At 35.2% G+C, this 27,153-nt stretch overlaps 1 protein-coding gene across 8 annotated transcripts in view; it reads left to right on the top strand.

The window, feature by feature from the left end:
* FOXP2 (forkhead box P2) overlaps nt 1–27,153 on the top strand; it is a 439,155-nt gene that overhangs the window by 339,950 nt on the left and 72,052 nt on the right. The window contains exon 3 of one of the 8 annotated variants that reach the window (XM_040550453.1): nt 13,805–13,875. The exons of the other annotated variants lie outside the window; for them this stretch is intronic. The gene's annotated coding sequence lies outside the window, so the exon portion shown is untranslated. The remainder of the gene's footprint in view (nt 1–13,804; nt 13,876–27,153) is intronic. 8 annotated transcript variants of the gene reach the window in all.

Below are 27,153 nucleotides of genomic sequence, written 5' to 3'. Positions count from 1 at the left end.
CCTGGTGTGAGCAGGGGGGCAGAGATGTGGTGGCTGCTTACCCTTGGCTGGCTTCTGCTGTCCGTCAGGGGTTTGAGCTCTTGCTGTCATGCTGGACTAGGTACAAACTTAGCAAGTGAGCTCCACACCTTCATGTTACCAGTCTCAGAACATCAGTTCATAAAAGGAAAGCACTGTCCAACATAAAGTGAAAACAGCACATGGAAGGTGGTTGTTTTAAGATAGTCATAAGTCTAGCCTTCCTAAAAAAAAAAAAAAAAAAAAAAAAAGTAATTTGTAATATAATGCAGATTTTCATGAACAGATGTCTGAACAGTCATGGACAGAAGCAGAAAAGTCTACTTTTTTATAGCTTTTCTGGATGAAATTCAACAATTTGTTTTGCTTTGTTTAAGACAAATTGGTTGCTTATTTGTAGTTTAAACCAATAAAACAATAATTTATACCCTTTGCTTAGTTAATGTTCAGTTTTGTGGTTATTTAAAAGCATAAAGTTGAACAGGGTGATAGCTAATACGATACACAAAGGAGAATGTGTAAAGTCACATGCCTTGTGTGGGGTTTAATGGGCATGTTATCAGTGTATCTCCATTTAGTACTTTGACAGTGTTCCTCATAGAGTTAAGAAAACCTCTAAGTTATTTAGGTGATGTTAGACTGTAAATGTAAGTTATTTTCTAACATCTGGTTTAAAATGGGGTATGTTTTAAATACAAAATAAAATGTGATTATTATAATAAAATATCCATTAACATCCTCAGATGACCTAAATCTGTAACTCCTTTTTGATGAATTATGCTCAGTTGCACCAACCACAGATCTTATTTTTTAATTTCAAAACATAATGCTAAATTTGTAAAATTAAATAAAACCAGGAATAATTGGAGAAAAGTTTATCACAATTTTGACTGATCTTGTTTTATCTCTATGCCACCAAACTTTTGTATCTCAGCAGAGATATCCTTTTAACTTGTACCTCTGCTGAAAGGAGAGAGAGGATGTTACATTTCCCTAATGTTTTCTTGTAATGCAATTCTTTTCTAATAGGTTTTGGACATCATAGCTTTGTTGTAAACTATCAGTATCTAAAGAATCAAAATTTCAAACAAACAAACAAAAAAAATAAATAATTCATTATTTTACCTAGTTATTATACAAATGATATATTCTTTAACATTGTCTGCACCTATTTTAATTGCAGAAAAACGTATTGTCTTTTATGTTCAGGCAGAATGCAAAGTAAGGTTTTAGCATTGATCCTCTTTTTCTGTCACTGGGCTTTTGCTCATTCTTGGAAAGCTTTAGAGACATTTGAGTTTTTATTTACAGTTTACTCTAAAATTAGCTCTGCTTTTCCATACAGATGTCTTACATTAACTCTTTGATTTATGCTTAACACTCTTCATTAACTTTACCACGTGCTTAATTAAGTCTTGACTTATTATTTGGTTGTCTTTTTAGTGGAATTTGAGACACATTTCTACAATAACTATCTGATTCTTAATTGTCTGAGTACAATATGACAGTCACAAACAAAAAATACAATGACAAAAATCTAACAACATACAAGAGACTTACTGCATACCATGCTCCCACATTTTATTTTAGCTGCATTAGCATTGCTTTGGTGTAGTGTTAGTAAATATCAAACAAGCAAAGTGGGTGATTTCTAGAGCAGTTGCATATATCATCAGATGTCACTGGAAAAAAATAGATACGCACTGCCCTAGAATCTCCCCAAAAAGTGTAATTCATTTCCCAATCTTGACAGTTTCTGTATTTCTTGACCACTAAACAGGATGCTAATAATCTGTTTGATAGGTATTTAAGCATCTGTTTACACAAAAGTGTGCATTGTTAGCTTGCATCAAACAACTTGCCACTTCCATAATCACACCAGTTTATATGCCATACATCAGTGTCTGTTCTGGGGATATTCAAATGTCATTTTTTTGCAGAAAGTATTGGTTCTTCTGTAATTGCAGAACAGAACTTTAGCTTCAAGGATCACTGGCTACTTCTGTTGTCTGCTGAGAAACTAACACTTCATACTGAACAATCTGCAAGAACAAAACTCATATTTTTTTCAGATATATGATCTGAAATTTTACAGATTATTATTTTTTCCTTTGAATGCTTAGACATCCAATAGGAATAATTTTTCCTACCTGATGTCCTTTCTTCATCACTGTCACCTGTATCACTCTGCTGGGTCTGGCTGGGATAGAGTTAACTTTCCGTGCAGCAGCCCATACAGTGCTGTGCTCTGCATCTGTAGCTAGAACAGTATTGGTATCATACCAATGTTTTGGCTATTGCTGACCAGTGTTGGCACAGCATCCAGTCTCCCTCCAAACCCCCCAGAGCCAGTAGGCTTGAGGTGGGCAAGAGTTGGGAAGGGGACATCACCAGGGCTACTGACCTAAACCAACCAAAGGAATATTCCATGCCACATGGTGTCACACTCAGCAATAAAAGGTGGGAAAGGGGAAGGACGGGGGGGGCTTTCATTATGTCTGTCCTCCCAAACAACCACTCCATGTATGGAGGCCCTGCTTCTCAGGATGTGGCTGAATGGGAATTAGAGAATAATTGTTTTGCTTTGTTTTGTTTTGTTTTCCTCTTTGCTTCCATGTGGCCTTTGCTTGTTTTTCCCCTCTCTTCCTTTTCCTTTTAATTCAATTATCCTTATCTCAACCTGTTATCTCTTTCCTTTGCAGCGTACTTTTTTCTCATCCTCTTCTTCTTCTGAGGGGGAGTGAAAGAGCAGTTGTGGTGGAGTTTAGCTGCCCAGCAGGGCAAAATCACTATAATCACTGTGTTGGTCATCTCTTAAGCTTGGAGCATAAACACCCTGAATGTTGAATCTGGGTATCATTCTTAGTCATCACATCCATACTAAGGTACAGCTTTTTGAGCTGTGTGCAGAACTGAAACTCTCGTGCAAGTTCTCCACATTTCAGTTACTACAGCTGGCCTCTTTTCTGCACATGACAAATGTCATCCTGTCTCATTGCTGCCACTGTTCTGCACAGATTATATTCCCTAACATCTCTCTCTGTGCCTTTCCCCAGTTCCTCTTCAAAGCATCCAATACAGGCAGTTTGTTTTCAGTTTTATAATCCTTCACAGACTGACTTCATGATACCTATTATTCCTCATAAAGTAGGAAAAAAAAAAAAAACACATTAATTTCCTACTTTTAGATTTTCAGATAAGCCCTATTGTACTTTCGCCTGTGCTGTCTGTAATGATTGCAAGGTACCTCATTATCCTCTTCCAAGTCAGTCATTCAGACTTTTCCAGTTTATGTACAGAAAGCTTAGCCACATATATTGCCTGCTATCATGACAGGTATTTCCTATCAGTCTGTCACTGTCATCACTTACCTTACACAGGACAATCATTTTACTCTGTGTTTATGTAGTGCCTACAATTTGTTCCTGGTCAGCTACATGGGAGCCTTTGCACAGCTGTACTACTGCCTATGCTGCTACCGCTGATACTGCTTCAGAATCTTTCATCAGCCTGTGTGACTTACCATGTGCATTCAAATGCTGCATTCTAACAGGATAAAATAAGGCCTTATAATTATTTTTTTCTGCATTAGTGACTCAGCTGGAAGTTTTTGGTGCTCTGACCTTTCTGTGAGACAAATTGTGGTCACCTTCTCTGGCCTCAAATTTTACTGAATTTTCAGAACACGCACATCTCTATCACTGCATCTATTAAGAGAATTCCAGTATTTTCAATCTACAAGAAATATTCGTGTTTCCAAAATAAATTTACTTTTAAAGTAATACCAAGGGATATGATTCAGAAGGACATTCAAAAAGCCTTTGACACAGTCTCTTACAAGATATTAAGAAAACTGAATAGTTCTGGGTGAAAGTTAAAGTTCCATCACAAGTTGGAAATGCGCTAAGAGACAGAAGATAGAGTAGGAATAAATTGTCAATTTTCAGAATGGCAAAAGGTTAACATTTCTGTCTACCGCTGACCTGTACATTAAATAGCATTGTTTAATATATTTATTAATGATCTGGAAAAACGGCTGAAGTGTATGGTATATGTCAGAATTTGAAGTTGACCTGAAAAATTATTTAGCCTTATCAAGATTTGAGGTGACTTTGTGGCCCCCAGAGGAAAGTAGAATGATCAGTAGTGAATGCCATGGTGGTACAAGAAAGCCAGTATTGATTAATATGATACATATCGAAAAAGTAATTTAACTGCTTACGTTGATCATTTAACAGTTTGCACTGATTGTTAAAAATTAAGTACAGTCACAGGTTGTGAGAGGAAATGTTGTATATTCTTATGAACAGACACTAAAATCCTTCCTCACTCTACAGTAAAATTGAAACAAGGAAACATAATCCTAGATTTATGAAAATTGAGAAGTGTGGTGACAAAAATATTATAATACCATTTTTAGTAAGAAGTATGATCTCATGAAATTATGCTGAATTTGGGATGTTTCATTTTCATTCAGCAGCCTGAAGGTTTTTTTTTTTTTTTTTTAATCTCTCTCCACAAATACTTCCATTATATGCTCTTACTGTTTCAGACCATGTCATTGTGTCTGTGTATAACTCCTAGAAAAGCTGTACTTTGAAAACCACAGGAGAATGTGGTTTCATTCTCATTCATATATATATCCGTGAGTCTGCTTTGTCCAATTGTTTTTCTATATAAAGTATGTTCTATTTACAAATGTTACTTAAGTTGTTTCTAATAAATATTCGCTGAAGTTCTAAATATTGCTAATAATAATTTCTTAGTTGAGAAAAAAAGTTTTCTTGTAATAATGCCTGTGAAATTTCTTTACTCTCTAAATCTTGAGCAGATAGAATAAGCTTGTTATTTGAAGCACTCATAGAGCTTTGGTTTGTACAGACCATGATAGCAAGTTACTTACCCACATCAGTTACCTAAACTATACTAAAATTGTCTTTCTAGAGATAAATGAGTTATCTTTTTAATATATGAATATATATGTGGACATTCTTGTGAAGTATCTGTAGAGACTTTTTCATGTTTTGATTACTTGCATAGTGCTTTGTTCTGCTTTAGACTTGATCTCTCAGTCCTTTCCTTTTTATGAGGGTTATGATTCTAGCCTTTATTAGGAATAAAACATACCACAGCATCTTAATTATTCCAGTATTTCTGGAGCACTGCCTTACTTGCCATCTCTGTATTGCTGACTCTTACAGTTTATGAGCTGAGTCTCTTCTTGGATCAGGTACTTTGGTGTCTGCACAATTCCTGCCAAAAAGGTGATCCTGATTAAGCTGCCTAAATGGACACTTTCTTCTGAATTCTGAAACATAGGAAAGCATGAGACTTCTGGTCATACTACTTTCTTCCCATTCTGTCTTTCTAGGCTCATATTATATGGCTACGAATAATACTTGTTGATCATCCTATTAACAATGCAATCATATCACAGACTCTCCAAATGATCCCTTCCCTTCCCTTCCCTTCCCTTCCCTTCCCTTCCCTTCCCTTCCCTTCCCTTCCCTTCCCTTCCCTTCCCTTCCCTTCCCTTCCCTTCCCTTCCCTTCCCTTCCCTTCCCTTCCCTTCCCTTCCCTTCCCTTCTCTTCCCTTCCCTTCCCTTCCCTTCCCTTCCCTTCCCTTCCCTTCCCTTCCCTTCCCTTCCCTTCCCTTCCCTTCCCTTCCCTATGTGTACATCTCATCAGACTAATTGCAGATAGGCTAGGTCAGGACCCCAAAAAATGATTGCGAAGATCTGTTGGATACGGTCCACACCAACTCTGTAATGGTCAGATCAAGAGGGACATTAAGTATAAAGATTAAAAGTCTAGTCTCCAAATCCTTCATCACTGTCCTGTTTTTTAAAAAAAGGCACAACATTGCTTTCCAATTTCCATGAATAACCTTTTGTTTTCATGACAATATAACATTTTTCATAAGACCTTGACATGAAGTCTTACTGATATATTTAACTGGCTCCTTTCCTTGGCCTGCCTTTCATTTTAGGATGTCTCACATTTTAAATCTGAAAGACTTCCTTCTGCAAAGAAAATGTATTTAGCTACACAAATCTCTTAAGTCAGCTAAATAGTTGACTTTTCCTTGAGAGCACACTTTAAAGGTGTCCTATAGATCTTTGGACCATTCAACATCCCATGCTCTAGAAGGTGTGACTAGTTATACATTTCTTAACAGAGCTTGCTATGAAATCTGTGGGTGAGAAACTCACAAACTACCAGCAGAACAAAGAATTTAGCAGAAGATGCAAATGCAAACACATGCATACACACAAGGGCAGGATGTCTGGAAATGCAATCCAAAATGTAGAATATTTCCAGCATAATAGAATTCATTGTTTCCTTTCCACTTATTACTTACTGTTCAAGAAGAGTCCTGTTGTACTTAGTGAAAGAAGTTTCTTTTCTAAGGATGAATGCGAAGAGTGCCAGTACCATTCCATGAACCTGAACTACACCAAACTACAAGCTGAGCACTCCGTGGTGTCTCCACTTGTAGTGAGTGGTGCACATTTTCAGTTGGACTTTCTTGTCACCTCATAAACTGTAATGTGAAACCATGAAACGACAGGGGATGATTCATGTTTAGAGTAGTGGGCCTTTTCTTAATGTGTGTGCCTAGCATAAACTGCCAAGTACGTCAGGAAAAAAAAAAAAAAAGACAAAAAACATTTTTTTTAAAGTTCATAATTAATTGCAAAGAAGATTAAGAGAAAGTGGGAAAGCAAAATTTAAACAAGATGTTAATTTTTGAAATAAGATACACTCTCAGCAGATTTCAGGTATTTCTAAAGCCTGTTTAGCTGAATATTTATACATTCAAGAATAACTTCAGTTTATAGCCCTTTAGGATTTAAAATATTCAACTTGTCTAGAGTGTTTCATTGACAATTTCTCTATGAATTGGTAGCTTGCTTGTTTCTGTTGAATCATTCTGCCACACCACACAGATAAACTAACAGGGCTTCATTGGCAACTACGGAAATGTATGTAGAAAATTACAAGTTATCAATAATCATTTCCTGAATTTTTAATTGTACAATAGCTGTAGGTGCTGGTAAGGCCACTTGACAGTTCCTGTATTAAGCAATGCCTGCAATATATGTTTTTGAAATATTTGTCATGTAACCCTTGGGGGGGGAGGGGGAATGACATATTATAAAGAGAGATTATTTATTGTTAATTTTATTTATGATATTCATCTTTTTATCATCTTTTCCCCACCTCACTTTACTGTAGGACATTCTGATCTTTTTCTTCCTGTGTACTGCTTTTGCTCTCTGTTTTTTTGCCTTTTTTCTTTTTTTAACTTCTGGTGGATTGAGTTGAAACTTACCTGTGTTTACAAAGAGGGTTAAACAGTATCCAACAGTGTCAGTAAAACAAGGAGTGATGCCATTGCTGGAAGGATGAGGAATGTCCTGCACAGCATTTTTCACACTTCGGAGAGGAATCCTCTTGTCCTTTGCTTTAACTAAGTCACTCTTATCCAAGAGCTGATCATTTTACCAGAATGATCACATCTTTAGGAAACAAGACGTACACACAAGAATTGATGAAGTTTGACTTTAAAGCCTCTTGTACTTTACCAATTTGCTAGGTTCCTTTATATTTGGAAAAGCTGAAGAAACAAATGATTTCTGCAGGACCTTGCATGTGAGGGCTTTTAAGGAAAAATAAGTGATTAGCCACAAGTTCTCTAGATGATTTGCTGGGCAGGCACTTGGACAGGCAGCTTGGAGGCACTTAAGGCGTCGTTTATTCTAGCTATGACGTGCAGACAGCAGGAACCCCATGTGGCTGAATACGGTTTTCTCTGTTGGTTCAACAGACTGCAGTGACTGCGTCTGCATCAGGGACCCTACTTCAGTGCTTTCACCAAAGCTTTTAGGGGTTTTTTTTAGTCTGTTTGTAAAATCAAGTTGCATATAAAACAGTAAACAACCATACATTAGTGTAGGGGAAATACAAAAGTGGTTTTGGAGTGTTTCTGAACCAGGCTTTGCAATATTGATTGTATAAATGTAAGATTTTTTTTTTTTTTAAGTGAATATGCCATAAAAAGTGCAATATTGGAAACAGTTACCGTAGGTTCCATAAGGAGGCTGGAATGTGTAAGGGAGGCCTCTGTGATTAAATGTTTGGAAAAGAAATAATTTTCTACTTTTAGAGTGCCAGTGCCTTTTTTTCTACTTCCCTATGGAAATACATAATGTGCAGCTGAAAGTGTTTTGTAGCACCACAGACCAGAAGGTAAGAGTCTTCCTCAGGTAGGTTCCATCGACATGAGTTCAGCTGCACTTCCCTGTAAAAGCAATCTCATGTAAGCTATGTAAAGTCCAGAAGAATACAAGAGCAGGTGATACTGAGCCAGCTCCTGCTACTCTGTCTGAGCAAGTGCCCCCTCCCACTATGGTATGAAGGGTGGGTAGGGTGAGATGACAAGGCAGGACAAAAACTTGAGATCCTTTCCTTTTACATTCTCCAAGCAGTGTGAAGCTCAAGACCACTTTGTGTTCAAAAGCTTGAAATAGATTTTTTCATCCATAAATTTGTCTAGTTTACTTTTAAAACCATGTTTTTTGTTTATTTATTTTTCTTGTCCATTCCGTCAAAATTAGTACTTTATTTCTTTCTTGAATGTACTTAGGTCTTGTTTCCAGGCATTCAATCTTGTTAAACTTCAAAGAAAACTAAGAGAGAGAACAATGTCAGCATTCCTATCACAGGATCAGACTTCTCAGATCCAGCTCTTTGACTGTGCTTCAGAAGCCGGAGATCAACTTCTTCAGCAACTGAAACCTGGAAGATTTAAAATAGATTTATAACAATATTTAGTTACAGTGAAATCATTAAAGTTCTATATGGTAATTACGAGTGATTTCACGTACCAGCAAGTCTCTGCACAACATCTGGTAGGAAGTGACTGTTGTATCTCTCTGTAGTCATGCCTCCCCCGCCTCCTTCAGTCTATTGCCCTTTTTTTTTTTTTTTCTAGTCAGTCATCTGATTATTTTGGAAGTGAGGACGGTTCTTTATTTTCATGATCTTGTCAGCCACTTAGTCTGACTTTTACAGATGGTACATATATAAATTTCCCCTTCGAGCAGGCAGATTTGTTTCTGTAGATGACTAGGAGGTATGCTGATGGCAGCTGTCTGTGTTTTTTATACACATGAAAAAAAGTAAATACCTTTTCTTTCATAAACATTTTGCTTTATGGTAGTGAATTATAAAAAAAAAAAAAGGATATGTAAGGCTTATATAGATCAGTATCTGTATACTGAGTGTCACTGATTAAATGTGCAATATTTGAAAGGTAGGACTGTTTCTCCCTATTTTGTCAAAGTTGATTTTTCTGATGAGCAAAGAACTCTCATACAGACTTCAACAGTTTGCTTCCTCAGAAAATTTGTTTGTAAAAGTAATAACTCAGATTTATTCAGTGCATTTTAATTCTTGATAAGGAACAGTTGTTAAAGCTATTCAGTGCTGTATAGCTGATATAGAACTGTCTGTGATTTTATTCTGGAAAGCTTTTGAAAACTGGTTTCTGGCTGCCTTGGAAGCTTAGTAAGAAGAGTTTATCTTGGACATTGCTTGCAAGTATCCAAACAATGAAATCACCTGGTTTGTTTTGAGTAAAAAGACAAGGAAATAAGAGCCTTCATATAAGGATTAATTTTAGTACCATTTACTTTTCTGTGCACACTGTATGTTTAGATGCCATTTATAAATATCTTATTATCATTTGTTAAATTTTATGACAATTTATACGAAGTCTGATGACTGTAATTCATGCATTAAACATGCACACGTATTTTAACAATATTTGCATCTTATAATATGCTTTGAAACGACTTGTCATAGAATCATCGGTTAAACATTTATTTTGCAAATGCATTTTGTAATATGCTATGGTAATAAACTATAAAAAAGTTGTCCCACCTTGTAATATTTTCAGATGGATGAATAATGCATAGCAAATTCTACCTTCATTTAAAATATGACCTCTATTCTGATGAAATCTGATACATTGTCTGGATTTATGGTGATCAGTGAGTTGCATGATGTGCTTTCAATCTGCTTGTTGATTAATTTCCATAGTTGATAAATTTGAATTAATCTGTAAATATTTACGAAATAACACTTTTTTAAAAATTGTATCTTACTTTATTTTTATCCAAGTAATTCATTTAAACCACCATACCAACCCCCATCATGCTGTGAGCTAATTTTCATTCAAATCATTTCTGAAAATTCAATTCAATTCTGAAATTGATTATCAAAATGGTGATTGTTACCTTGCTGGCTGGCTAAGTTCGTCATATGTTTCTCTAAAGATGCCAGTGCTACTGTCACATCTAATCTTATTATCTGTGTAAATCTGAGGGTATATAATATTTGAAAAGTTTGTTCTGAGCTACTACACAATAAAAAGCATGAAGTTACTATTTACGATTTTTAGCTTTGGCTACATCTGCTTATATATATATGTATATATTTTCTTTTGGAGCTATATTCAAAACAAAAATATGCTTACATAGCTACGGCCATTAGAGTCAGTCTATTGAGTATGTGACTTCCTGAAGCATCCTGTTGATCTTTTCAATATATTTTTTAATATGCATATTAGTACCTACAATTCTGTGGCTGATTCCTCTGTGTTTATTTGTGTGTGTACGTGTGCACATGTGTGTAGATTGTAACATTTTCATTCATTTTGTCCCGCAGGGAAAGTTTCTCTTTAAAACTAAAGGGAAAGAAGGGAGTTAGAGGGTTGGTTGGTTTGTCCAGGTAGGACATATAGTATTTGGCTGGGTTGTGTATATGTCCTGTGATACAATGAAATGATTGAGGCTTTCAGCAGTGTTCTTCATTCATAACTGAATGAAAACTAAAATGAATGCTGTTACTTCTCCTTTTCATCTGGAGTAACTTTTTGTGCATTGCATCTATCTGATACAGGCTGAATTTACAATGTCAATATAGATTATTTTGTTTTTACATCTATTTAACATAGATACAGATGACTGCTTGGAGTGCATACTAATGGGAAGTCAAAATTAGTTAATTGGTGTGTTGGAAGGGGAATTTATTTCACAAGACAGTAGATGGTTAAACCTTGTCTCAGCCATTCACCTTAACAGTTCAGGCTTGAGAGACTTGTCACCATTCATAGTCAAGACATTTCTAGTCAACACATTGTTGTCAATGAATAGTCAACACACTTTTAAGAGACAGTTTATCTCATCTGAGTTGGACATCTAATTAGGATTGAATAAATTGTGCCACAGAAATGCCTATTTTTTCTCCTTTAATTATACAGGTAACCTCAAATAACTAACTCAGATGTAGGTGCCTATAGCATAGGTTTTCTGCATTTGGTATAGTGATTCCCTTCCATTTTCACTTTTTTTCCCCTTTCTTTCTAAATAAATTGCTGCTTACAAAATGAGCTGGGCTCATTGTCAATAGAGCTTTACCTCTTTACACACCAAGCATATTAGACTACATTCTACATAGTCGAACAAACTCTGTTTAGATTGAATAAATTCTGTATGACCATTCATGAAGAGAATAATTAATTCAATTTCAGTTTGTTATTTTTTTCGTTAGTGTTTCTCATTAGGTGAAGGAGAGCAACTAGTTCCAGTTGGGTTACATTGTTCTAGTGATATGGCATCAATCCTGTAGCATCAAAACTAAGAAACAGTCATTCTACATGAGCTTACAAGCATTCATGAAACTTCAGACTAGCTGTCAGATCTAAGTACTGAAATTGGTTTGGTAAAGGTGAATGATTTAGCGTTCTATTTCAAAGAATTTAGCCACTACTTTTCCCATTTTGTTAAAATAGCCTCATAATTTGAACATTTGCTGTCTTTTTCTATATAAAAATAAATAAAATGCAGCAGTCTGGGCTTTTGGTAGGAAAATTTAACTTTTTTTTTTTTCCCCCACAGTGGCCATTTTTGTTAGAATCGTGTTGTCTTCTTTACTGATCTTTCAGATGATACTTTTGACTGCAGTGTTTGGCAGAATCCTTGGTAGGGTTCTGATGGCTTCTAAGGTTAATTTTATAAAAATGTCTATAGCATTTAACAGTTGCAATGGATTTCTTAATTTTCCACAGTTTCTTTGAATATAACAAAATGATACATTATCCTAATAGTTTCTTAGTTCTAATCTATTATATTCTCATCTAACATAAATCACATTCTAGTTGCACAAGAAATTAAGTAAACATCTATATGATGTGATGGGAATTCCTTTTTTAAAGTTTTCTCAGAAAGCACAGAGATTCTACCCTTCACTCTACTTTTGGCAACTTGTATCTCCCTGATGTATGTGCTTTTGCTGTTATTTGTCTGCTTCAGAATTTTTGTAGTTCAGATTTCATTGCATTCCTTGTACTCTTGGAATTACTTTTCTTTGTTTCAGATATAGAAATGCCTACAAGACACAGTCAAAAAAATCTGTGTTTGCATGTTGCATGCGTCTGTTTATACATCCATATATACAGAGTCTCTCTCTTCACAAGGAGTCACATAGAGAGGGCAAGGGGCAACAGATACAGTTGCACTGGGAGACATTTTGTCTTGATTTGAAAAAGAAATTTTTTACCATGAGAACAATCATTCCTGTGAACAACCTCCCCAGAGGTGTGGTAGAATCCCCATCACTGGAAGTTTTTCAAGATATGATTAAACAGGGTGCTAGATAATCTCATCTAGACTCATTTTTCGCATGAAAGGTTGGACTTGAAGATCTTCTGAGGTTCCTTCCAACCTGGGTTGTTGTATGATTCTGTGATTCTAAGTGTATATTTACATTAGTAGATACCATATGCAATACAAGCACAGGTAATAAACTTTTCTCAACTGAACTTTACTAGTCTGTTTCTTTCTGTTGTTCCACATCTCTGTTGTTAACACTTATTTTCCATGGGAATTCCTTGCTGTTTTCTCTTACTTTTTTTTAGCTTTTGCATGTCAGTTCTTTTCCCAAAAGCACGATGACTTGTGAACCGGAAGGGGGATTATTAAATCCAAAATCAGTGATAAATTCAACATAATTTCACTTACTGAAGCCAACAGTAGGATCTTTATATCATATGTTAAGAGAAGATTCCAGCTGCCTAGTAGATCACACACTTGATTTAAGCCCTGGGAGGTTAAGATGCAATAGATTTTCATTCTACAGTACTCAGATGCATACAGAAAAATCATTTTAAAGTTATTCTGATATTTCTAAGATGTAAAGTTATTAGACTCCCCAGATTAAATTTTAATTAAAAAATAATAATAACTTATAGGAAGGAAAAAAACTCTGTGATGGATTTGAACACATTTTAAAGATTTTTAAACTAGCTTTCCTTTTATATAATATGCTACATATAATTATATACATTTGCTACATACATGATGATGTGATGTTGTATAAAGGTTTTATTCTAGTTTTGTTTGGGAGAATCTGCATAAGTCACGTATGGTTTCACCGTCTGTGAATAATGTGGCAACTCCAAACTTGTGCCAATGAAACCATCATACTATCATATCATGTACTGTATATAACATACATACGCACTTATAATGAGGTAGATGATAATACTGAAAATTTCTTCCCTCCAGGCTTGAAAAATGACCAAAAAATAGAGGTCACTTTTCATGCCTTGGGAAAAATAGATCAAGAAATTAAAACTCCAATCAATACCTATAATTATAAAATGTGTTTTAATGTACTGCAGCTTCAGTTACCCTCAGCTGAAGCTTCTCTATTTTAGCTTACAGGGTCTTGTGACCTCAGCCCATAGCAGAGTTTCAACAGTAATAGCGACAGCCATCTTGGATAAATGTAAGTGAATTTTTTCCTCATTTCTACAGTTTCTGTCCCTCACATTCAGTTTTGGAGTTTTGTTTTTCACTCCGGGTGTAGGCCTCATTCCTGGCAACACTTCTATTTTGAGCCAAGTAGTATGACTGACAGAAAGTAGCAATGAAACAACCAAGTGGTTACTTCATGCTTTTTAAATGTCACAGGATCAGACTAATTTTGTGCATTGAAAATGCCAGTGTGATGGCTATGCAAACTTTATTTTAGCTGCAGCTAGCTTGATGGTAGTTTTTATTATCAAACATGATTAATCTGCAAAGAAAGTACAAAAAAGTCTTTGATCATATAATTTTGTTTTAGCTAACACTAAGGGTGAAATATAGGAGAATTCAGATTTTTTTTTATTTTTTTCAATAAAAAGTCAGCTTTTCTTCAGTCAGCTTTGCCATTTCAGTTCAGTTGTAGTAATCCATTTCCTAAACTTAGCTGCACATTCACTAACTATTATATAAGTCTGGTGTAGGAGCTGGAAAAATATACATGTCATACGTACTGTCTAGGTAACAACTTCAAAACTGTGAGTTAAAAAAGGATGGACATCTGTCCGGCATGAATTTCTGAGGAATACCAAATACAGCACATGCTGTTGAAGTCAATGTTTATTCAACAGTTGTCATGTTGTTGTAGTAGTGGCAGCTCTATGATTCTAATCCAAACAGAAGAAAACAGAAATATAGTTATCTATTTAGAAAAACCTGTCCTGTGTGCTGATGGTCTTAAGAAACTAGTATTTAGTGGTAACCTACAAATGGTACCTGAATGTAGGTCTTGTTCAGCATTCAGTCCTGAATTGGCCTTTGACTGAATTCACTGTTTGTGAATAATGTGACATCCCTGATCCGTTAAACCACCACACCACCCCTTCATCTTCAGTAACTGTGTATATAACATGCAGACATCCTTTAAAGTCCAAGTTTTTATTTTCATATATAGGCCATGGTTGCATGGTAGCACTGTAGCTACAATTGTACCTTTTTATGGTCTCAGGTGGCTAAATACATGGTTGTTCAAATGCAGCCTGTTCTCTTCATGTGATTTCATAGGATGTATCTGTAATGAACGATAAGAAAAGAAAGGCAACACATATGCAGTAGCTAAAACTAGAAGGGAAGCTGCCTCCATCCGTCTTACAAATATGTCATTCAGAGGTTGATAAGGTGCCATCTTAGTGTTTTACCTGCAGATCTGTAGTCAGCTTCAAAATCATTAGAACTCAAGTCTTTTTGCAACTATGCATTTGTATTATCCCCATAATGGATGTGACACCAAATCATCTACAGCAGGACCCAGAAGGTCTGAAGGTAGAAGACAGTGTATTGAAACCAGCTTGTGATTATCTCAAATTTCTGTATGTCTCAAGCTTCAGTATGTCACATAGGTGGGAGGGTGGGCCACACACAGAAATCTGGTTGTAAAATAAATTGGATGCTGGAAAACTATTCTTTTTGCATTTCTGACTATATGACAATGAATCTATGACTGAAAAAAACATGTAAGAAATGTTAGGCTTGGCTACCAGTTACTAAGAAACAGCAAGAATATACTGAGTCCTGAAGAGTAATTCCTAAAATTTCTCTGAGGAAACAGATTCAGTTGAAAACCTATGCAAACCGCGAGGACCAATGTCCTCAATGATAAAATAGTATTATAATAATTACCATAAATCTTCATTTAATTTCAAGAGAAGAGGTTTTCTTACAATCATCATTGCATGGCTTGAGCTAATGAAAGATCTTTGAAACCACAGGCAACAGGAAAAATGCAGATTTTAAATGTGTGTGAGGATATAGTAAAAGATCAATTTGTGAGAGATTTCATGAAATCAGCACTACGATGGTAGCAGTTTCAAAAATGGTTATACCTATATGCTTATCAAACACCAGTTATGTTGGTGGAGCCATGTATGCCAGCATAAATGCATTACCACTACAAGCTCAATCCTGTATTTTGTTATCTTTTTGACACTCTAGTTTATGTGACATCTCCGTCCCATTAAGTGATATGATCCTTCTGTACAAGAATAATCCCCTGCTTTGATGACTGTCTCAGTCTTGTAACAACATCCAGATTATTGAATTAATAGAATGATAATGTGATTCTATATGTCTTGTTAAAACAATATTCCTTTGATAATGGACAGTTAAAATGTGTTTTATTTCCTGTTTTTATTATTTATGTAGCTCTTCCAGTTGATTATGAACTGTGCAGAAAGTCCAAAACTTTTGTTTTTTTTTTGGCTATATCATGTAGCACATTTAACATTTTTGTCTCTCTCTATATATAAATATATAAAAATATGCATATATAAATATATATATGTGTCTGAGTGTAACATTGGGGCTTATATCTCATTATTCGACATTTCAGTGTGTTAAAGACCGAAATACAGCAGAAAGCAATGTGTAAATATATATCATAGGAAGTGTGGTAGATCATGTTCAGGTTGTACAATATGAAAAGCTTGCTATAAAATGTTTTAAGATGTTCAAAAGCCAGATGCTCAGAAATCCATCCTGCTAATCCATTTCATCAAATAGATATAACATTACTTACATTATACGTAATACAAACTTATAGAAATTTTCGCATGATCATGGTTCGAATCGTCCGGCAAGAAAGAGGCATTTGTGCTTGATATTAAAAACTATAAACTAGGATTTTGTAGAGATGATGAAGTAACAAAAGTACTGATGGTGTTGCAGGTATAAATATATATGGTTCTTTGAAATTGCCTTTGCATCCTCCATGTATAAATGGAAGAGAAATGTTAGACACTTAATAAGGAACTAAAGTCCATCCTTGCAGTATACATTATTGCAAATGTAAATTTTGTTAAGCCTGAAATCTACTCCTTTTTATTGTTCCATACAGTGAAATCTAGCTGGTTGGTGTAAGATGAGGGTTGTCTGTGCACCCAGAGCTCCCTCTGAGTTCATTTCCAAAAAGAGATTGTAATCATTCATTTTGCTGTGCCTTCCCATCTTAAGTTGGAAGATGTCGTTTGATTTCATTCAAAATTGATCCATTTCAGAAAGTTCTTAAGGACATGTTAACAAGAGTACAGCTTTAGACACTTTAATGAATCTGTCATTCAGAAACTCCAATGATGACTGGGTCATAGCTGCCGAATAAAAACAGACAGATGGGTAGATGTATATATGCACCTTTTTAAATAGCTCCCAAATCTTTGTTTCTTCCCAAAGAAAACATAGGTTGTCAACTAAACCTATTCAGCAACTCTATAAACAAGAGGATTCCAACAGAATGTCCCCTCCTTCTTTGGATAAATTTTGCTTTAATTTCCTTGTGCTTGTTACCATCGTTTAACATATGTATAGTGTTTATAGGGTGCATAGAGAAAATAAAGATATCCTTTGTCAACAAGTTAGGTAATGATCCTCAACTGCCATGTTTAATCAGTGAATTGATCATTCATTTCTCTCATTTTCTTCCCTTTAAATATTTTTTTTCCCCTAGCCTTTGTGACTTGTAACTGCAACTGAATGCCCGTAATTTAGAAAACTTTTCAAATGAAATAGGCTTGATTTTCTTTACCAGTTCTGTAAAATGACATTTTGGCCTCTGTAGGGTTTGCCACAGTTGAGAATAGGAACTATCCATCCAGAAAGACTCCAAAATGTAGCCAAAAAATTGAAATATTTCAGCAACATCAATACAATTGATATGACATTGAATACTAGAATTTAATTAAATATTACATTTACAGCCTTTTTTATTATTAATTCTCAGTACTAAAACACCTTGGAATTTGTTCCATGAATTTTGTATCAAAAAAGATTTTGTGGAAGATGTTTTTTCAAAACAATATTTTTAATATCAGTCTGTTGAAAGTGCATAATATCAATATCAGTTTCACCTCAAAACAAAACTTTCATTTTGAAATTTCCTTCCTAATGTTTTTATAAATTTGAGTTATAAAAATTTGATTTTAAAGGAAAGAAAAATCTGAATTGCATTTAAACCATATTTTTAACCCTTCAGGATTGCTGAATCAAAGTTCCTTTTCATGCTGTTGATTATTGCTCATTTTTTATAGTTTATAAGTGGATTTTTCCATTTCCATTCCATTTACCCATTGCAGTGTATTTTTCTGCATATTTGGGCAAGAAGGAATCAGTTCTGTAGCACCTGAAAACCTTAGCTGTATTTTTTTGTTTTGTTTTATGAAACACTGCAGTTCAGAAATTGCTTGTGCTTCCAGGTGGAAAATAATTTTTCAATTATTAATTTCAATTTAAAAATCTCAGTGTCTTCTCCCAGTTTTGAAGAGTTATGAAAGCTCTGGTAAAACTTAGATGGTGACACATGACTTTCTGCTTCAAATGAATGTTGTAAACTCAACAAATATATGTATATTACATATATGTGAACTGTTATACTGTTTTTAATAAACAAGATAATAATGTAGGTCATAGAGTAAATTGATACTTTCAGACTTTCTTCTTCCAGACCTTCTTTTGCTGGGTTGATTTTTTGAGGACCAATTGCTGTTACTGTCACACTTGGTAGCAAAGCTGATACTGATTTCAGCTCAGTACTGGTTTCAGAGTTGGATCAGATCTTTCAGTAAAAATACATATATACAATTATGTTTGTAAGTTAGTTATAGTCAAGCATAAAAACAGATGACAAAGCTTTAATGTAGCCAGAATTCAATAGCAGACTAGTATTGAAAATCGTTTGTCTTTACTGTTCCATTTTGTATATTCATTTTGTATATTTTGTATATTCATTTTGTCAGTAAATGGCACTATTTCTGTCATCATTAATTCTATCTTTGCAAAATACATATGGATTTTCATACAAGTACATGTCTACAAATAATAATTGGCTTTAAATAATATGCTTTAATTGAAGCAAAGGAAATGAGATGTTAAATAACTTTTGGAATGTAAGTAAAGTGTTGGAATAGGTTGCTGGGAGTGTTGTGGGATCTCCCTTGGTTGAAGGACAAACATCAGTCATAAATGAAACAATTTATTCTACTTTTGAAGAGAGGGTGGTCTGGCTTACTTGCCAAGGTGTTGTGTGTCTTTTTATTTTGCAATTAATGTAATAATGTTTTAAGAAGAAGTATTACTTTAACTCATTTCTTTTAATGAAATGAAATTCAAATTAGATGGCTAATCAGTGGTTACAGTAATTATGTCTATATGCATAGTGAACTTTTTTTGTTGTTGTTGTTTACGAGTAATTCAAACAATATGACAAAGAAGCTACATCTATTATTCTTAAAATAAATATCTAAATTTTATTCAGAAGTATTGTTTGACTCAAATCTTCCAAACGTTTCTGGGCTTATTTCAAACTTTCACTATTATGGTAGTAATACTGAATTTTCATTAAGACCCAAACTTTGCAATTGATTTTCCATCTAGAGAGCCAAATAAAAACAAATTCTTATGAATCTGTAATTTTCAGTGGAAAAGTATGCAGAGAGCTTTTGAAAGTACTGCTTTATTAAATTCTAATCACTTCTAAGACTAGGAACTTTTCAACAACAGTTGGAAAAATTAAAGATTTAGAAACCTGTTACTTCCAAAACTAACAGGGAGTAAGTAGATCCCTTCCCTTTATTACTCTTGTGGAGTTGGTTGCGCTCTGAGATGTAGGGGACTAGGGAGGTCACATTCCTCTTTTGTCAGCTTTGGAGCAGAGAGAAGAGCCAGCAGTCATTCTGCTTTGGTAAAAGCAGTAGCCCTTTGCACTTGCTAGCCCAGCCCTTTGCACTTGCTAGCCCAGTGAGTAGATTGTCATTAGTTACCCAAAGTGAGAGAGTTAAGAGAGCAGACTGAATTTCTGTAGCCCATTAACTAACCCTTCAGACCAGACAGACACTTGAATTGTCCTTGTCCATGTTCTTCTCCTCAGTTATGAGCAGAAGGGAAAAAGGTACCCAACCCTGGCCATCATAGTCTTTAAATGAATGGCATTAACAAACATTTTTGTGTCTATTTGAAGGAGTCCAAATTTTCAGTTTAAGTGCCAAAATAGGCTATTAATATATATATGTATATGTATATGTATATGTATATGTATATATATATGTATATATATATATATTTTCCTACCTGCTTGTCAGGATTTTTTTTTTTTGGTAGCAATAGAGATTTTTCATTGTGTACACTATTTTAAACTCAGGGTGTTGTTCTGTATGGGACTTCTGCTGCTTCTATTTCTGACTGAAAGGACTTGTAGGTCCAAAACATTTTTTGTTTCTTGGTAGGACAGTTAAAACTATTCATTTCCATATAGATGTTGTATCATTATAACTTTATAAGTATGCCTACTTTCTGGTAGCCCTGGGAGTGCTATATATTTTTTTCCTGACAATTAGCCTATAATATATAATAATAATCTATAATATATAGTAAATCATAGTTCTCATCTTCTTGTGAGAAGAAAAATAATACTTTTATTTTATAAATGTCGTGACATCCTTAAGAAAAATGCATTATTGAAGTAATATTCACAAGATTTTAAGTTAAAGAATATACAAAACGTAATAATCAAACTGTTATATAGTACAAGACTGAAGAAAACATGTTCCTAGGTGCAACATAATTTTTGTGATTCATCTTGAGAATGAGTTAGCTAAAATGAAGGTGCTCTACCAGCGTTATTTAAAGTTCCATGCTTAAAATGACTAATTTTATAGCATGTATTTTCTGTTTGTGTGCCTGTCAGTTTTAAACAGCTTTTTATATGCAAATGCATGATGACAGTTCTATATTCTGTGTCATTTATTCACTAGAGTTTTTCATGCTATTGGAATAATCCCTTAACAGATATTTATAGGGTTTTACTGTTGTTTTGACAAATCAGACATTGTTATTAAAATGATAAAAGAAAGTAATTTTATTACTTTTTGCATTGGAAGTTCTTTTTTTTTTTAATATATATATACATATATATATACATATGTATATATATATATGTTTCCCAACTCTACTTTAGTAAATCTTTTACTGAAATTTTGTCTTTTCAGTTTCTCTGTGTGCGTTTGTGTGTATTGTGTGTGTGTGAAGAAAAATCTGCACTTGGAACTTGCTTCTAAAGAAGTGTATCACTAAAGATTTTCCATCTTTACTGCTTCAGTAATTTCATCATATGCATCTGCATCAAGGTGTGTGTTCCAATAAGTTAATTTGTGAATATCACATGCTCTACTAGTACTAAATTTGGCTCTCATTGGAGATAGATTGCTCTGCCGTACTTTTCAATATGAACAGACTTAGGCTTATTGTCTATAATTTTTGTAGTTTGGAAAAGCTCTTGCCTTACCCTGGATGGTAAGAGAGGATGCTCACAAAGTGAAGAGTTGGGAGGATTTTAGCTGCAGGTCTAAGCAGTGGCTGAAGAGAGCGCTCTATAATTTCTGAAGAAAACTGCAAATTTGTCTCATCTCCAGGTAACACTTCCTATTTTGATACTAACCTTAGGCATTAATTTAAGCTAAAAATGGAGATTGAGAAGACTGAGTACATATTCCCATAGTCATTGGCAGTTGACATAGAAAGACAGTGAAAGGACAAAGACATTCACCTGTGTCTAATGAAGGAGGTGACATTTCAGTAAATGGAAGGTGTTTTAATATGTTCTGTGAGCTGGCAGTCTCCCAAGACTGCTCATGGAAGTGTATTTGGGGAAAGAAGCAGTGTGTAGAAGAAACAGTTTCTTTGCATTGCAGTGTGCAAGTTGGAGCAGGGACTGGTCCCAGGCCTAATGGGAATGACTATGCTGGTGGAAATATCCAGCTGCTGGAGCCTTGGACTTCTTCTAGATCTGTTCTTGGCAGGTTTTGTGAAACTATATTTATTCCAGATTATTTTCAAGATTTCCTTATTCTTTTAGGATGTCTCTATGTTAATAGAATTGCTGGTGTGGAACTTGCATTGTTGGAGAGCAACATGGTACATGGGATAAGGAATGGAAAAGCTAGTTTTACTGTTTTTCTGACACTCTCACCCAGGAGCCCTGTGGCCTTGCAAATGGACTGCTAAACAGTCCAGATTCATCCTGCCTAGCCTTAGGCATTCAACTTTAGATATACCTGTTTGAAGCAGAGTCTAACCTGTGTCGTAGTAGAAAAGAGAGAGACACGGACAATTCTGGTTTTACATGGACTGGATTAGTCCCAGTCTTTGCATATTGCCTTCTATTTCCTCTAGGAAGTGCCCAGGGCAAGTAGACATGGGCACTTCCCTTTAATATGCTTAAAGTTATGTGGTACAAACCTGGCCTAAGACTCACTGGTTCATAAGATACTATGAAATTATTAGAATTAATATTCTAACGAGGTCCTTGTGAGGCTCAGATACCTAATAGATTGCTCCATGATGTGATGCTTTGTATATTTATCTGAAACATAGGAGGTGGGAGTTAGTATGGGACAAAGAGAGAGAGTTTTTGCTGTGACAAACTCTCATGTTCTAGTTTATGTTTCCTATTGGATCTCATTTTCTTTTTTCAGTTCTTCTTTTGTTCTTCATATGCAGTTTTCTCTATTAACTGACACTTATGACATTTCCTTATTAAAGTTAACCAAAAGATCAAGTTACTGTTCTGTTATTCTATATTGTTTACTTAAGAAATAGGTTGAAAAAGTACTCAAGCTAATACCTGTGTCATCTCTTACCAAACTGCCACATGATGCTATAAAAGATCAGAGGCAGAAAATTCAGCCTGTACACCAGGACATGTCTGTCTACAGTTCTCAAACATTGCATTCGTCATACAGATAAGGTACTTGTGTGAACAACGGATAGCAAAATGAAATTAGGCATGCAAAAATATCTGCTCTGTATGCAAGCTTGGTTATATTTTATATAGAACAGGGATTCCACACATTTATACAACACATCATGAGAAGGTGAAATACTGCAGTGGGCTCTAGTTGGCTAGAGCATTCAAATGAAGGAAAAGTTAGGTGTACATGCAGTTGTAAATGCCTATTCAAAACAGGTATTTTTGCAAGAGGTGAATGCGAAAGTGGGTAGGAGATGATTGTATCCATCCAAATACTTGATATGTGTACAGATATCAGATGTGAGGTTCTGGCAGATTTTGAGAGTTGTAATACCAGGGCTGCTTCAGGATGCCTTTATACCTTCCTGGACCTGGTTAGAGTAGTCCACTTGAGACCTTGTAAAGAGCCTTGTGAGGTACTGCCTTCCTCAACTGGAGTCAAGTAAAAAGTATGTTATGTTTTTGAGAAGAAAGTTAGCTCAGAAGAAATAGCCTTGCAACTGTCCTTTGTCAATGTGTTACCACTGAAAATGACTGCTGTGGTGCTAATTTTATTTAGCATTTGGCATTTGTGTTTGGGGTTCTTTCTAATGAGGGCTGTTTTATTTATTTATTTATTTATTTTGGAAACAATTTGTAGCCTTAACATTATTAAAATCATTAGCAGAATCAGTGCAGTTCTGTGGCTGCTGTTCAGCAAATAAAAAATAAAGATGATCTTAGTCCTCTATTCAATGGTCACTGCAGATCATATTCATATGGGAATATGCTTTCTATGGTTTCATACTTTTTTCCAAATCTTTTGAGATCATTTTTGTTAAAGGCATCCACACAACTTAAAAACAAACAAACAAACATCCTACACCAAATGTTGTGCATTGGGTCATTTATTTTCCTTTTAAAAAACCCTCTATATGTTTTCTTATTGGGTTGTTTTTGTACAAGTGAAATGTGAAGCCCTTTTACTAATTCACTAGAGATCCGTTAATCCATTTTCCTCATATCCAAGAAACCCCACCTTTCCATCATACATGCCAAAGACACATAAACAATAAAAGTGCATTATTGTTAACTCTATAGGACTGTTTTTCAAATTTTAAGTAATTAAGCAGTCCTCTGAAATTGGTATAGAAACTTTTAGATTTACATGAACAGGCATACCTACATTACCTGGCTAGACAGCTGCTTTGTTGCCCTCGTTCTGGCCTCCCTTGACCATGTTGTTCGGTGTTTTCTTGCTTTATTTTAATCCATGGCCAAAGCTGAGCAGGGGTGCTTAAGGGTCAGAAATTAGCTGATGACTGCATCATCTCCTTATTCTCTTTACAGCCAGCTTTCCCACACTGGGTCTCACACAAGATTAATTTTCTAGCAGTGACGAACAGGACTAGAAAGCAGCTTGTTTCATTCTGCTCTTTGATCACCAAGAAGCAAATGGTTGGCTGCAGATCTGTATTTCCTGCTTAGTTATATGGCCCGCTTTTATCACAAACTGTTCAGAAGAGCCTGAAAGATGGAGTGGTGGATAGGTAAGGGACTAGCTTCAACCACCAGATAAGATGAGAGGTGGATTATCCTGAACTAATCACAACACTCCTCCCTGTTTCCCTGAAAGCCTGAGAAGTATCCACACATCAGCTGCTCCATGGACCAAATGGTAGTCTTCATTGCTTACCTTTGACTGGGATCCATTCATTTTGTCCAGAACTAGGAGCAGGTAACAAAAGTTCATACCCAGGCATTCATGATACGTAAAGCCCTACATGCTGTAGAATATTTGTCAGCATTGGCAGGGTCAAGAGGGAACTTTCCTATTAAAGGCTTCTTTGGCTGAGGCCAAAACATGTTTCTTTTCTCTTCATGCTAATAACATCCATAAGATATGTTTCTGATATGCTTGGACACTATTTTCAATCTGTTGCAGCTGGTGAAATTTGATTTGGGCATGGGGAGAAGGAGTATTTCAACCAGTTTGGGTAAATTTTATTGGAAATTTAGAATATCAAATTAAATCACTTTAAAATAGAATACACTATTTTTTTAAGCCAATAGAAACCTCAGTCAGCAGTTCATGTGAAATTTTCTAAGGCTGTCTTGTGTGCATTGATAATAGAAAGATAGCAACAGTAAAATAATACCATAATTTAGCACAATATACCGATTTTTCTCAAGCAGTCCTATAGATAAATAAAACATTTTAACTGTGGTATGTATTTACATATATACTAAGAATAGTCTTAGGTAATACAACTCTTGTTTAAAAGCCTACAGGGTATCTCATACTTCCACTTTGATAATAATTTTGCTGGTTCTGAATGGCTGTGCATGTACAGTCCTCTGCTTCTTCACTTCTGTGGGGTTCAGCAGTACGCAAATGTTTTGTTCCGTGTCAGAAAGTAAATTAAATATTCTCATCCACTAATGTTGTATGCCTAAATTTGGAAGTTCTTTGCATGAGTCATGGGGAGTCAGGTCTCATACAAAACAATTCACAATTCAGAACAGAGCTTAATTTATTCCATCTGAGTTGCCATCTAAAGTAGCTTCTCTCTTAACTACATAAATACTACATAGATACTCCTCCTAATTTGAACTGTTAAAAGTTACAAGGTGCTATGTACCTGGCTGCAGGCAGTCAGCATACTTGCTAGCATCTTCTTTTATCAGGGAAACAGTGCAGCTGGATCCAGGTTTCCATTAAGCAAATAGTGCAGTACTTTCAGAAAAATAGTTTAGTCTGTAAGCCACACAGTCCTTGAGCTTTCTGTAGCTCTTGGAGTTCATTATGGTGGTAATTTTTTATGAGGACTACAGCTCATTAGAAACTGGACTGAAACTAGGAATTATTATTGGCCATCAAATAGTTTCAGCTGGCAATAATTCCTGGATGTCATTGATCTGGGGCAAATTTGTATCAATGACCTAGAGCTTCATATCCCATTACTCACATCTTGAATCTTTAAAGCTTTAGATAATGTTTGCTCTTGAAACACTTTCAAAATGGGAAACTATGAATTTCTGTTTCATTTCTTGTTCCTGGAGTATTTGAAATTCATATATCAATGAAGAGCCTGAGCATACATTGCTGTGTAAGTAAATTAGACGTAACCTTTTATATATATGACTTTTGTATGGACGGGGTTGTCAGAGGGGAAAAGACACAGTATCTTAAACACAACTGGCATGTTTTCAGCTATGAAATGCAACACAGCAGGGTGGTAGTAGTCTCTGAGCTTTTTGCTTACCCAGTTCACAGGTTTCTGCATTTCAAACTTGCATCATTTGTGTATCTGTTCATTACTGCTCTCTCATGGAAAAGGTGGGATACCTTGGGCAAGTTGAGCTCTTTCCAAGGAATCTAACTGCATGTGAGACTTGAAAGTGCAATTTGTTGTAAAGCACTGGGTAAGAATACAGAATTTGAAATCCATTACTCTGCACTGATGAGGTTTATCCTGAAGAACCTTTATATACGCTGACCATGGCTTGAAAAATGATATCACAAAATCAGAATGTTTTTTCATTTGGTTATAGTATTACATCCAGTGTAGCAGGAAATGGTTTTGCATGACAGTACACATGTAAATGTCAATGCATATGTCATTTACAGTGTATCTGGGTGTTATGTGAGATTCAGAATGATCACACTGGAGCAAACTGTCTCTGTTACACTAAGTAAAATGCGCTTAGTAAAAATTGCTAGCAATTTTTTTCTAGACATATAATGACATGGTAAGAATACAAAACAAAACTACCAGAAACAAACCATTTCTCAAGCAGTAATATCTACAGGACAAGTGATCTAAATTGCTGGAACAGGGAGAGTTCATCACTGCACTGCAAAAGAACTTGAAATATAACCTAAAGGCGAGTGAAATACTGATTCCAAGCTTTGAAATAACAGCAACAAATTTACCTACAGACAGAAGATGCATGGAAGCAATAAACGAATTATACAAGTCTTACACATGCAATCTGATTATTCTGACCAAAGTGTTAATTGGATCCTAACTGCCAGATCTGATATCTGTAGTCTTGTAGTGGGAACCTTTCAAAGTGATGAACTGTAATTCACTGAGCTGCTTGAAGCACTTGTAATTTACTGCATGTCATGCTATGAAGAGCCTGACCTAATGGACTTTACATTACCTGTAATGCTGGAAACCTTTCAATGAAACTAGTTGGTAAAAAGTAATAGTGGAAGTCTATTCACAAAGAGGGTACAAAACTACATTTTAAACACTGTTTTATATCCATATAAAAAGTTGGTCATTAAACAAAAGATGAGCAACTCAGGTCAAATATTTAAACCGGAATATTTCTCAGTGGTGAGGTGTCTGGTAAATTTTAAATTAAGTAGAAATGATTAATATGAGAAGAGAACCTGAGATAGTTCTAAATGGTGTGGAATATGTTGTGCTTCAGATGGTCATGCATGAAATTCCCTTTCCTGAATATAATATGTTTAAA

This window comes from Cygnus olor, chromosome 1 (assembly GCF_009769625.2).
Source record: "Cygnus olor isolate bCygOlo1 chromosome 1, bCygOlo1.pri.v2, whole genome shotgun sequence".
Classification (NCBI taxonomy): Eukaryota; Metazoa; Chordata; class Aves; order Anseriformes; family Anatidae; genus Cygnus; species Cygnus olor.
This window is presented reverse-complemented; position numbering and strand designations above follow the sequence as displayed.